At 39.0% G+C, this 15232-nt stretch overlaps 1 pseudogene; it reads left to right on the top strand.

The window, feature by feature from the left end:
* LOC126416929 (neural-cadherin-like) overlaps nucleotides 1-15232 on the top strand; it is a 183179-nt pseudogene that overhangs the window by 142306 nt on the left and 25641 nt on the right.

Below are 15232 nucleotides of genomic sequence, written 5' to 3'. Positions count from 1 at the left end.
AAACAAAGCGTCTTTGTCAGACCTGACATTAGAAAATTGATGTTTGATGTTAACTTTGAATCCACAATGACCTTAAACGAGAAAGAAGTATGGGTATCATTCAAGCAAGTTGTTTCAAGGTTCTTAGAACATGAAAAAGACTCAGGATATGTTTCTATTATAGCTACAATGTTAAAGAAGTTTAAAACTTTAGGATGTTTAATGAGCCTGAAAGTTCACTTTTTGAACAGTCACCTTGATTACCTCCCAGAAAACATGGGAGATGATAGTGAGGAACGAGGAGAGTGTTTTCACCAGGACAGTAAAGTGATGTAAAAACACTACCAAGGCTCTTGGAACACTAACATGATGGGAGACTACTGTTGGACACTTCACCGAGAAGTTTGGCAATGACTCACTGTAGAAAAAGTTACACAAGAAGCTTCAAAGAAAAAAGAGAAATAAAATACAAACCAATTCCAGCCGACAAGCAAAACCTCTATTAACACACATCATTGTTTTAAGTAGCTTACTGTAAATACAAACCATGTTTATGTTGTAACAAAGTGTTTCATTAATTTCCCCATTTACCATTCAGCATAGGATTCTTATACTGTATAATAAAAAGCATGTTGCTCGAAAACTATGGGTGATACAAAACAACTAAGGCTAGATTTGGATTCAGGTCATAAAAAATCTATAAAGATCAGCTATCAAAGTAAAAAAAGTTTAAAAAAAATTTTTGTTGGCCTTTGTAATTGACACCAAATGCCAATTCAAAGTGTTCAATGAATATTTTGAATGATGTGGTTTAATTTATGATACGAATTATTTTAAACTGTTATCCAAGGAAAACCTTCACAAACATTTTAGTGATTAAGTACAATACTTCCAATAAAGTGAAAATAGTGACATACAGCCTTTCAAACTTTATGAGGAACTCCAACTTTTAAAATCCAACCTACAGGACTCAATCAAAGATGCAAAACAACTTATTCAGTACATATTAGAAAATAATTTAGGAGAAGTATATCCAAATCTTTACGTAACAATCAGAATAGTGCTCACATTTGTGCTCAATACAGTTTCTGCTGAGAGAAGTTCCTCAAAGTTAAAATTGATTAAGACATACTTAACAAGCAGAATGTGCCAAGAAATACTATCTGTGTTCAGTACTATCAAGTGAAGCAGAAATAACAGTTGGTATTAACTACGACATAATCTTAAAAAAAATTCAATGAGGGGAAAAGCCAGAAGTTTTGTTTATTTTAATGTGTGGTTGTTTAATGTAATTTTTGTCATTGCAATAATCCTAGTATTTTATAATAATAAAATTTGTATGTAATTATTGTTAGCATATAATTCAGCTCATTTAATTTAATTTTCTTTCTGGCTCAAAAGTTAAAGAGGCCTCGTAAAGTTGATTCATTGCTGAAATTCAGTTTTTGCCTAGTGCCACCACTGACTCAGAGGGACTGCCTACTTTAATACCACTACAAGATAAACTTTTTATAAGAACAGTAAACACATAACTGCCAACTGTGTGTAGCCCATTTTTTCTGAATGCCATCAGATCCTAAAAAAAATTTCGGCTAAACTTATTTCTGGCTTTAGACAGCTTTCACTGCATATAACAATTTGAGCATCAGGTGCTTTCTATTAGCACTTGGAGCTCCGGTAGTTTCCCAACACAGCTATGCTAATTTACAACTGTTATACCAATGGTTCCTGGACCTACGTTCGTCCTGCACCCTTTGAGACTGAAGCCCTTTTTGTGTTTCCCCAAGACCCTCTAACCTAAAAAACCACTCAGTCCTCACCACACAACCCATGCTACCTGTGCAGCTGCTTCCTGCATGTAGTGGACTCCTGACCTATTCAATGGAACCTGAAACCCAGCCACCCTGTGGTGCAAATCAAGGGATCTGCAGCCTACACAGTTGCAGTTCAGGAGCAAAGTCACAGCAGTACGCTGAAAATGTAACTTCCATAAAATTAAATCATATGAATGTACACCATCTTCTCCTTCTGGAATTAAGAAGCTTATACATTCTCTCAAAAATAAAAGCTTATCTGCTCTTGATGGTGTTTCCAAAACAGTACTACAATTTTGTTCCCATGTAATAAGCCCAGTCTTATCTGAAATATATAATGCATCACTAACTCAATGCATTTTTCCAGAGAGACTGAAATGTGCCCTCTTTAAAAATGTGATTAGAGAGATGTCAATAACTACCAATCTGTTTCACCGATTACATCATTCTCCAAAATTTTTGAAAAGATGATGTATTTTAGGATAGTATCTCACTGTAGTAACAGCCATATCCATAGCAAATCATAGTTTTGGGTTTCAGAAGGGTTGCTCTACTGAGAATGCCATTTACATATGTACTCACCAGATTTTACAAGCATTCAATAATAAAATAGCTCCAGTTAGTATGTTCTGCAAACTCTCTGAGACATTTGATTGTGTGAATCATAGTATTCTTCTGGATAGACTGATGTTTTATGAAACTGATGGTACAGCCAACCTGTGGATAACGTCACATCTAACCAAAAGAATGCAAAAATTTGTAATTCGAGCAGGATAGTCACAGGACATAATTCTGCCTGGGAAGAAATCAATCTTAGGTCCACTATTGTTCCTCACATATACTCCTGGAAATGGAAAAAAGAACACATTGACACCGGTGTGTCAGACCCACCATACTTGCTCTGGACACTGCGAGAGGGCTGTACAAGCAATGATCACACGCACGGCACAGCGGACACACCAGGAACCGCGGTGTTGGCCGTCGAATGGTGCTAGCTGCGCAGCATTTGTGCACCGCCGCCGTCAGTGTCAGCCAGTTTGCTGTAGCATACGGAGCTCCATCGCAGTCTTTAACACTGGTAGCATGCCGCGACAGCGTGGACGTGAACCGTATGTGCAGTTGATGGACTTTGAGCGAGGGCGTATAGTGGGCATGCAGGAGGCCGGGTGGACGTACCGCCGAATTGCTCAACACGTGGGGCGTGAGGTCTCCACAGTACATCGATGTTGTCGCCAGTGGTCGGCGGAAGGTGCACATACCCGTCGACCTGGGACCGGACCGCAGCAACGCACGGATGCACGCCAAGACCGTAGGATCCAACGCAGTGCCGTAGGGGACCGCACTGCCACTTCCCAGCAAATTAGGGACACTGTTGCTCCTGGGGTATCGGCGAGGACCATTCGCAACCGTCTCCATGAAGCTGGGCTACGGTCCCGCACACCGTTAGGCCGTCTTCCGCTCACACCCCAACATCGTGCAGCCCGCCTCCAGTGGTGTCGCGACAGGCGTGAATGGAGGGACGAATGGAGATGTGTCGTCTTCAGTGATGAGAGTCACTTCTGCCTTGGTGCCAATGATGGTCGTATGCATGTTTGGCGCCGTGCAGGTGAGCGCCACAATCAGGACTGCATACGACCGAGGCACACAGGGCCAACACCCGGCATCATGGTGTGGGGAGCGATCTCCTACACTGGCCGTACACCACTGGTGATCGTTGAGGGGACACTGAATAGTGCACGGTACATCCAAACCGTCATCAAACCCATCGTTCTACCATTCCTAGACCGGCAAGGGAACTTGCTGTTCCAACAGGACAATGCACGTCCGCATGTGTCCCGTGCCACCCAACGTGCTCTAGAAGGTGTACGTCAACTACCCTGGCCAGCAAGATCTCCGGATCTGTCCCCCATTGAGCATGTTTGGGACTGGATGAAGCGTCGTCTCACGCGGTCTGCACGTCCAGCACGAACGCTGGTCCAACTGAGGCGCCAGGTGGAAATGGCATGGCAAGCCGTTCCACAGGACTACATCCAGCATCTCTACGATCGTCTCCATGGGAGAATAGCAGCCTGCATTGCTGCGAAAGGTGGACATACACTGTACTAGTGCCGACATTGTGCATGCTCTGTTGCCTGTGTCTATGTGCCTGTGGTTCTGTCAGTGTGATCATGTGATGTATCTGACCCCAGCAATGTGTCAATAAAGTTTCCCCTTCCTGGGACAATGAATTCACGGTGTTCTTATTTCAATTTCCAGGAGTGTATGTAAAAGATCTTCCATTTTGTATACAACAAGCAAAATTAGTTCTTTTAGCAGATGACATTAGTATTGTAATCTGTCCAAGCATATGGTCAGAAATAGAAGAAATGGTAAACAAGGTTTATAAAAGTACAATTGACAGGTTTTCTGTGAATGGTCTGACCCTCAGTTTTAAAAAGGCACGATATATTCAGTTCTTCACATTGAGAGGTACTACACCAATGATAAGTGTAACATGTGAAGAGGAAATAATAAATAGGTTGGAAACTTGAATATTCTTAGGATTAGTCCAGTTTGATGAGAATTTAAACTGGAAAAACACTTTTTTTGACCTCCTAAAACAACTTATTTCAGCCTTATTTGCACTTAGAATCATTGTAAATTGTGGGGAGAGACAAATCAATAAGTTGACATATTTTGCATATTTTCATTTAGTAATGTCATATGGAATAATGTCTTGAGGTAACTCATCTTTAAGAAACAATATTAAGAAAAGGATAGTTGCTACTCACCCTGTGGTGGATATGTTGACTCAGCATCTCCACTGTATTGTGAGTAGCAACTATCCTTTTCACAATATTGTTAGTCCATCCTTGAGTTTCCATAGTTTCATCTTTAAGAAAAAAGTCTTCTTTGTACAAAAATGTTCTGTAAGAATAATATGTGGTGATGCCCTATGATCATCTTGTAGATGTCTGGTTAAGGAGTTGGGCAATCTGATTACTGCCTCACAGTATATTTATTTCCTCATGAAGTTTGTTGTAAATAATTGATTGCTGTTCAAAAGGAACAATTAGGCACATAATTACAATACAAAATGAAAAATTACATTCATTACCCCACATTGTGGTTGTCTTTAGCACAAAAAGAGATGTACAATGCTACAACAATAATTTTTTTATTGCTTACTCAGCAATGTAAAATGTCTGATAGACAACAGAGTAAAATTTGATAACAAACTGAGAAATTTTCTCCTTGAGAACTTCTTCTATTCCATAGAAGAATTTCCATTATTGTAATGTGTAAAAGGTGTGGAGTAGGAATAGCTAACTCACATCTGTATAGCTTTTTCCTTTTTATGGAAAAAAAACTTGGAAGTGGTGTTCTGAATGTAACCATACATATAAATTAATTTTCACTGTGAATATAAAATTATTCATTCAACATAATTATGATGTACCACGCAAAATGATCCATGGAACAAGTAACTAACTAACAAAGCAATTTAACTTTACAACATGTGTAGGAAGGAACCTTAGGATATGTTCAGCAGGTAAGAAAACTCTAATAGGAGCACGTTTGACACTATATTATCAGCTCTCTTCAAATTTGACCACTCTTCTTTTATATGTACTAATATTTTAACAGCTTTAAAAAAACATTATACAGTTTTAACTTGTTTTCTATTCATTTTATCAATTATTTCTGTATTATACTCCTAAGAAGTACATTTTGACATTATTTTTCGTTAGCAGCAAAACTTGAAAAATTGTCATGGACAGTTCAAGGTATGAAGCAGTAGAGTACATGAGGTAAGAAATGTCTATGCCACATACAAACAACCAAATTATAACTACTCCATGCTCTGTTAAAGGGACTGTGAATGTAATTAAGTCACTAAAAACTGGGCAATCTCAAGGATTTGATAAAATTAATATGATAACTGAATGTCCTGGATGGAATATAATGTATATAATGGAAAAAGAAAAGATGACATAGGCTTATAGCTTTGGTGTGCTCACTCCAGCACAGGTAAAGGGGATGTACATGTTGCACACTGTGATGTGGAGGACTGAACTGGGAAGCAGCAGATAGAACAGAGGAAGAGGAAGAATAAAGGAGAGAATGTTGTGTATGTAGTATGGGTGAAGTAAGGGTAGTGGGGATAGAGGTTGAACTGGTTGTGGGACACGGACTAATGAAGATTGAGGTCAGGCGGATTGTGGCAATGAACAAGTGTTGTATGGACAGTTTCCATCTGCAAGGTTCAGAGAAGCTGTAGGATCCATATGGTACAGTTGTGAAGCAGCCGTTGAAGTAGAGCGTGCTACATGCTGCATAGTGTACTTCCACTGGGCACTCAACTCTGTTCTTGGTCACAATATCATGGCGGCTAATCATTCGGGTGGACAGCTAGTCAGTGGTCATGCCCACAATAAAAGACTCTACAGAAGGTATAGCAGAGTTGGTGGTCCTGACACTGATAGAGCTGTGGGTAGGACTGTGTTAGAGTTGGAATGAGATGTAGTACAGGGTGGGTACATAAGACAAGTTTTGCCTAAGTATCTTCCACAGGGCTATAATCTGTGTGTCAAGTGTTTGAGTGAGGATGTAGCATAAGGCTGAACCATAATATTTTGGAGATTTCAAGGGCAGCATAATACCCCTTTTGTGAGAGGTGGGAAGGACTGTGAATTGGATGTTCTTCACTTATGGGTAATTGCAGTCCTGGTGGTTTAGTTACTCTAGTTAATGGGTGATGTGCAACCAGTGGGATGGAGGACTAAGAGCCTGAAAACTAGGTTTGGAGGGGTGGGGGGAGTAGTTACAGCAGTGACATTAAATACCAACATATGGACATGAAAACAGCATATTTAAAAGTCAAATATTTTTTCAGGTTTTGACATGTGCTAAATTGATAATGGCTGCATGGCTGAATAGCTGAAATTGCAATAGTGGATTTTATAAATATACAGTTTTACATCAAAGGTGGTTATAATGTCATTTAAAAAGTTTTATGTGACTGGATTCCACCTAAGAGAAGTGAATATGTAATGTTTGTTTATTCTGTAAATAGCAATTTATTTTGTTGTAATCCAATTGAATTGTCTCATGCCACCTGCACAATTACATACTTAACAGGTATATGGTTCAAATAAGGAATGAACCAATCAGTCAGCTAACAGTCTAATGTAACACTGTTATTTATTTTCTGTAGCAAATTTTCCATTCAATCATTTACTGCCCTTCTCCCTCAACAGTCCTTGTTATTTCATGCATAAATCATGTACTTAACCACCTCTTTAAAGAAGAGATATACAGATTCGATGAACACTGAGGAATAATACTTCTTTGTCCATCTGTACCACGATATTACACTGGTGAGCCAGAATATTATGACCATTCACCTACTATTGATATAACCCCACCCAGGCAATAGCAGCATCATCTGGTGAGGAATGACTGCTAGTCAGACACACACACCATGTATGTAGTAACAGTCAGCATGCTGTCAGTGTGTTGAATGGGAAAGGTGCACAATCTTCCTGAGTTTCACTGAGGCCAGATTGCAATTGCCCAGAGTCAGCTAACAGAAACTACGTGACTTGTTAGATGTTGGAGGAGTGCTGTGGTGTCTTCAACAGGTGGCAAAACCAAGATGAAACCATGTCCAGACATCTTGGGGTTGGGCAGCCACCCCTCATTACAGTTGTTGGATGTTGTAGGCTGATCAGACTGGGAAAACAGGACAGTTGGCAAATTGTCATGGAATTAACATCAGACTTTAATAGTGGGCAGAGTACAAGTGTGTCTGAACACACAGTGCACCGAACACACAGTGCACCGAACACTCCTCAGGATGGACCTCCGAAGCCAATAACCCATGCATGTGCCAATGTTAACATCTACATCTACAACCATACTCCGCAAGACACCTAATGGTGTGTGTTGGAGGGTACCCTGAGTACCTCTATCGGTTCTCCCTTCTATTCCAGTCTTGTATTGTTCGTGGAAAGAAGGATTGTCGGTATGCTTCTGTGTGGGCTCTAATCTCTCTGATTTTATCCTCATGGTCTCTTCGCGAGATATACGTAGGAGGGAGCAATATACTGCTTGACTCTTCAGTGAAGGTATGTTCTCGAAACTTTAACAAAAGCCCGTACCGAGCTACTGAGCGTCTCTCCGGCAGAGTCTTCCACTGGAGTTTATCTATCATCTCCATAACGCTTTAGCGATTACTAAATGATCCTGTAACGAAGCGTGCTGCTCTCTGTTGGATCTTCTCTATCTCTTCTATCAACCCTACCTGGTACGGATCCCACGCTGCTTAGCAGTATTCAAGCAGTGGGCGAACAAGCGTACTGTAACCTACTTCCTACATCATGACATCAGCAACAGTGACTGAAATGGGCCCATGACCTTTGGCACTGGACATTGGCACAATGGCAGAACATTGCGTGGTCTGATGAATCCTGATACTGTCTTCATCATGCTGATGGGAGGACACAAATCCGTCATCTTCCAGGGGAACAACTCCTTGACACCTGTACTGCATGACGCAGATAAGCAGGCGGCAGCTCCCTTATGCTCTGGGGAATATTCGCTTGGGTATCCATGGGTCCAGTGGAGCTTGTGCAAGGGACCACAATGGCCAAGGAGCATTGTACACTGGTTGCTGACCACGTGCACCCCATCATGACCATCATGTTTCCTGATGACAGCAGCATTTTTCAGCAATATGATGTGCTGTTTCACAAGACCAGAAGTGTGGTGGGTGGTTCAAGGAACACTGTGAGGAGTTCCAATTGATGTGCTGGCCCTCCCAACTCACCAGATTTGAAGCTGATCAAATATATCTGGGATATGATTGAACATGGCATTAGAGGTTGTCACCCCCCCCCCCCCCCCCCCTCTGGAGTTTATGGGATTTAGGTAACTTGTATGTGCTGGTGTGATGTCAACTCCCTCCAATGACCTACCAAGGCCTCATTGCTTCCATGCCATGATGCGCTGCCACTGTTATTCATGCCAAAGCTGGACATACTGGCTGTTAAGTCAGTGGTCATAATGCCCTGGCTGATCAGTGTATGTTCACAACTAATGAAATAAAATTCAAAGGAAATGCCTTTTGCACTCAGGCATATGTTAAGAATACAATTTGATGTTATAAGACAGTTCCCTCTCGCTTTTGATTTTGCTATAGTGTGTATTTGCTCAGTATACAGTGTAATGGCGTTCAACTGCAACATAACTTAATTATTATAACAATTTTAAATATGTGTGTGATATTAAATATTCAAATTGTGTGAACAAATGCTCCTGACTCTCACTGTTACCCACAGATTTTGGACTTGTCTGATGTACTGCTGTCATTGGGCACAGTAACTGGTTGTTCTCATACAAAGCCTGCATGCAGCAATCTGGACTGCTCTGGACATGGGACCTGCCAAGCAGACCTTACAGCCAGAGAACCATGGTGTTGGTGTGATGCTGGGTGGAGGGGTCCAAGTTGCTCTTCACCAACACAACCTGTCACATTTCTACCTCACAGTTACGTCAAGTTTGCACTCTCATTTGAAATTGGGCACTTCACAACTTTTATCCAGCTCAGATTCAGGACAGAGGAAAAGGATGGTGAATTATTTGGTCTGTCTGATCAACAGTCTCTGGAGTATGCCATCCTTGAGGTTTGTCATTTACATAGTATTACAATCCCTGAATTAAAAATACAAATGATGTCACTTTTTGAGTAAAAAGACAAACCTTCAGTGGAGGGTACTGTCAAGTAAACAAATGCAGGAATTTGGAATCACTAAAGGTAATGGATATTCACATGTGAGTGTGACTTACGTGATATCTTTTATTTGGTTACATTCGAACTGTATCAGAATGTTTTACATTACCTGCATGACAACTGCCAAAGCATCTGAATGTCTTGTCACATCCACCTCTTTCAAAACCAGTTTTCTCAGTTTATTATTGGATCTTTAAAGTCTCCTCCAATGATAACAGGATTGGAGAACCGTCAACACAAATGGAGTCAGATAAAAATGAAACCAATCTGCTGGCCCTTCTTAAGATAAAGGTTGCCAAAGCACAGATTAGTGGAACAATCACTGAGGACATGAATAGAAAAATGCGGAAAAAATTATGATTCATATTCCACTAAATAAATTATGTGCGCAGACTCTTCAGTGTACCAGAATACAATTTACAAGCCTACAAGACAAGGCCATTCAAAACAAAATGTTATGTCAACTGAAACGAAACTTATTAATGGTACATCACTGCAGAGGTGTTACAGCACTGTGGAAGACTTGATAAAGAAAGACTTAAGAGTTTAGGGGGATGTAGTTGATCACAAATTTATTGTGTAGAAATAGCTATTTACATACAGTAAAAACTGTATTAATATTTAAGTGTTCTTTCAATTAATTGTGTATAGTTTAACTGGAATGAAGTTACCATAAATTTCTGAGATGCCTCCTCTACAGAATCAAAATTGAGGTACAAAACAGGGTAGTGAAGTGTGGACTGAATCAAGGAGATACATAATTTCTTTTTTCGAATATTTATTAAAAGGGAATAAACTTAATGTTTATTAAGTTATCACACTGGCAGTTATATAAATTTGTGAAAATGTTAACACATAATAATATTAAAATGTGTATTTTGAGTGAGTTTCAGTTAGTCTGGTGTAGCACAAACAGAACTGTTATATTTGTCCTTAAAATGTAATATACTTGAGGTTTGTATACAGCAATGCATTGCTTGTTCAGTGGTGTGCAGTTGGGAATTTTGCACTTTCCTTAGTTGTAAACAGGTAATTTGCTTAAAGGTTTCTATACCTGTCAGTTTGTTCACCAATACTTTTCACTTTTTCAAAATACCATGCACTACAATAGGTAGGTTTCCATGTTATTGGTCCTTCCATCAATCTAGTTTTTTATGTACTCATGAACAGTTGAAGAAATTCACTAGATAATTTTCATAATAATGGTGTATATTGTGACATTACCATGTTTAAGTTGCAATTGTTGTACGATTCTATTATACCGATATATATTTTCATTATTTTCAAAGTAACAAAACACTTTTCTCTTCCCTCCTAGATACAACATGGATATTTATATTTTCGTTATAACTTGAATAGTAAACGTATTGAAGAAAAAAGTATCTGTTTATGTTATATTTCTGTTGATGATGGATACTGGCACATGGCAAAGGTAAGTTTGGTTTAATATTACTCACTTTGAAACAGGCGTAATTGCAAATAATAAGTAAAAGAGCTTCTCTTTTAATAACATTTACCACAGATGAACCAAATTTTCAATTTTCAGGTTTCACGATATGGTTCATTGTCAATATTGCAGCTGGATGATGGCGAATTCTTAAGGCGCAATCAGACCTCATTTTTTGAGGGGCATCAGTGGCTCATCATTGATAAACAAGAAGGTGCTCATGCTGGTGGGAGGGCAGAGAATACAGGCATAAATACAATAGAAGTTTACTCTGACTACAGAAATGGTAATTCTTCACATTTTGTTGCATGTATAACACCATATAATAATCTCTTATACTAAAATGTACACAGAAATGACTGCTAAATTTAGATTATTAGTTAGACTAGACCCAGGCATGAACCTGTGTAGGAAACTCAAATTAGAATCAGAAACTGGAAGAGGATGTAGCAAAAATGTTAATTGTGCTAGAAAGATAGTTTCATGTTTTCCTGATGTTTAAGACATTTCTTATCCTTCTTTTTGCCCTTCGGTCCTGATTTTTATGGGTCATCATTTTTTCTAATTCCTCTCAACAAGGTACTTTCATATCTCTTGTCATTTCAGCATCAAAAACATACAATTTGCTACAGTTAATTACAAATGAGATCGACAGGAAGTGCAAAATGGCTAAGCATGGATTGCTAGAGGACAAATGTAAGAATGTATAGGCATTTACCACTAGCGGTAAGGTATATACTACTTACAGGAAAATTAAAGAGACCTTTGGAGAAAAGGGAACCACTTGTTTGAATATCAGGAACTCAGATACAAAACCAGTTCCAAGCAATGAAGGGAAGCCAGAAAGGTGGAAGAGTATATAGAGGGTCTACACAAAGGCGATGTACTTGAGAGCAATATTATGGAAATGAAAGAGAGGACGTAGAGGAAGATGAGATAGGAGATACGATACTGCATGAAGAATCTGACAGAGCACTGAAAGACCTAAGTGTAAACAAAGCCCCTGCAGTAGACAACATTCCATCAGAACTACTGATAGCCTTCGGGGAGCCAACCATAACAAAACTGTATCTGGTGAGCAAGACGTGTGAGACAGGCAAAATATCCTCAGAATTCAAGAAGAATATAATAATTCCAAACCGAAAGAAAGCAGGTGCTGACAGGTGTGAAAATTACTGAACTATCAGTTTAATAAGCCACAACTGCAAAATACTAACACGAGTTCTTAATAATGAATGGGAAAATTGGTAGAAGCTGACCTCGGGGAAGATCAGTTTGGATTCCATTCCATAGAAATGTTGGAACACATAAGCCAATACTGACCATATGACTTATCTTAGAAGATAGATTAAGAAAAGGCAAACCTACATTTCTAGTATTTGTAGACTTAGAGAAAGCTTTTCACTGGAATACTCTCTTTCAGATTCTTCAAGTGGCAGAGGTCAAATTCAGGGAGCAAATGGTTATTTATAATTTGTACATAAACCAGATCATAGTTATAAGAGTCAAGTGGCAGGAAAGAGAATCAGTGGTTGGGAAGGGAGTGAGACATGGTTGTAGACTATCCCCAATGTTATTCAATCTATATATTGAGCAATCAGTAAAGGAAACAAAAGAAAAACTTGGAGCAGGAATTAAAATCCATGGAGAAGAAATAAAAACTTTGAGGTTTTCCAATGACATTGTAATTCTATCAGAGACAGCAAAGGACCTGGAAGAGCAATTGAGCAGAATGGACATCGTCTTGAAAGGAGGATATAAGATGAACATCAACAAAAATAAAATGAGGATAATGGAATGACTTAAAGTAGTAAATGAGTTTTGCTATTTGGGGAGCAAAATAACTGATCATGGTTGAAGTAGAGAGGATATAAAATGTAGACTGGCAATGGAAAGAAAAGTGTTTCTGAAGAAGGGAAATTTGTTAACATCGAGTATAGATTTAAGTGTCAGGAGGCCTTTTCTGAAAGTATATGTATGCAGTGTAGCCATGTATGGAAGTGAATCATGGAGGATAAATAGTTTAGACAAGAATCGAATAGAAGCTTTTGAAATGTGGTGCTACAGAAGAATGTTGAAGACTAAATGGGTAGATCACATAACTAATGAGCAGGTACTGATTAGTATTGAAGGGCAGAGTCAAGGGTAAAAATAGTAGAGGGAGACCAAGAGATGAACACAATAAGCAGATTCAAAGGGATGTATGTCACAGTAGCTACTTGGAGATGAAGAAGCTTGCACATAACTAATGAGGAGGTACTGATTAAAATTGGGGAGAAGAGGAATTTGTGGCACAACTTGACTAGAAGAAGGGATCAGTTGGTAAGACATGTTCTGAGGCATCAAGGGATCACCAATTTAGTATTGGTGGGCAGCATCGAGGGTAAAAATCATAGGTGGAGACCAAGAGATGAATACACTAAGCAGATTCAGAAGGATGTAGGTTGCAGTAACTACTTGGAGATGAAGAAGCTAGCACAGGATAGAGTACCATGGAGAGCTGCATCAAATTAGTTTCTAGAGTGAAGAACACAACAATAACAACAATGATTAAAACTAACAGTAACTAGTAGCACAGATTCACAAGTTAAAATAATCACAAAAAGGCCATCACTTTTGTTTCTCGTACTTCCTTCTTCTCTTCTTCCCTACAGGCTGTGTGGATGATATTCGCCTGAATGGAAGAATTCTTCCCTTGCCTCCAGCTGCCAACATCACTCAATGGGGACAAGCAACAGTGGCTCTTAATTTGGAATTTGGTTGCAGTTTTTCTACAGACTGTAGCTTTACAATTTGTACAGAACCAACAAAGTGCAGTGACACGTTAAAACAACACAAATGTGTGTAAGTAAGTCTTACTCACATTATATATTTTTTTTTACTGTTTATTATGAGTGAACTTCTCTCAAGTCAAAGGATACTAAATGTCATTTTATACTTCCTTGGTGAAATATATGAATGCAGAGCTTTTATATTTGTTGTCATATTGCACACAATCAATAGGATGTTCCTTCGAAATAACTGTTAATAACTTCCAGGTGAGAGACAGATACAGCTGGTGTCCTCTTGTATTGCCAGTGATCAGAATTGCTTGAGGAAAATTCACAACTATGACCAACCTAACACAGGTCATTAAATTTACATGTGCAGTCACTGTATGCATATCTAACAGACATTAGCTTCAAAAATACAACCCCTCCCCCCAGAAGAAAAGAGAATTCATCTGGTTGCTAAAAACTGATAATTCTGCAGACTATGATGTTGTTTCTACCAGAACATTAAATTCTTGTCCTGATGTAAAAGGACTCTGTTTAAGCTATTTTTGTACGCAATCAATGACCTGTAGCATGTTTCCTGCAAGATTAAATAAGCTGTTGTAACACTCACCTACAATTACAAACCTATATCATTGCTGAAGATTAGATGGGTAGATCACATAACTAATGAGGAAGTATTGAATAGGATTGGGGAGAAGAGAAGTTTGTGGCACAACTTGACCAGAAGAAGGGATCAGTTGGTAGGACATGTTCTGAGGCATCAAGGGATCACCAATTTAGTATTGGAGGGCAGCGTGGAGGGTAAAAATCGTAGAGGGAGACCAAGAGATGAATACACTAAGCAGATTCAGAAGGATGTAGGTTGCAATAGGTACTGGGAGATGAAAAAGCTTGCACAGGATAGAGTAGCATGGAGAGCTGCATCAAACCAGTCTCAGGACTGAAGACCACAACAACAACAACAACATCATTGTTTGCTGGTGACACAAGAATACTGATCACTGGTTCAACCTCAACCCAAGCACGTACAACTCAGATTATAGCTGAACAGGCCTACAAGTGTTACACAGATAATGGTTTTAATTCATAATCTTACAAAAAGTTGTATTATGCACTTTGAAACAAGCAGTAATGACCTTCTAGCACCAGACATAGTACACTGAATGAAGCACACTGTGTAAAATTCCTTGTGATCCAGTTGTAGAATAAGTTACAATGAGGTCAATACATGGATAAACTAATCAAGGAAGTTCATTTCAGAATGTTATGTCACTGTGTTCAGCTACAGGCAAGAGTTTTGGCTATTTTACTCATTTTTATTTCCTATTGTCTTATAGAATTATCTTCAGGAGCAATGTGCCTAAACTAATGAAAGTTTTTGTTCAGTAGAAGAAAGAAATAAAATGGACTAGAGCATATTTTTAATCTAACAACCTTGGAG

Source organism: Schistocerca serialis, chromosome 8, assembly GCF_023864345.2.
Source record: "Schistocerca serialis cubense isolate TAMUIC-IGC-003099 chromosome 8, iqSchSeri2.2, whole genome shotgun sequence".
NCBI classification, from domain to species: Eukaryota; Metazoa; Arthropoda; class Insecta; order Orthoptera; family Acrididae; genus Schistocerca; species Schistocerca serialis.
Note: the sequence above shows the minus strand (reverse complement) of the source record. Positions and strands in the feature narration are given on the sequence as shown.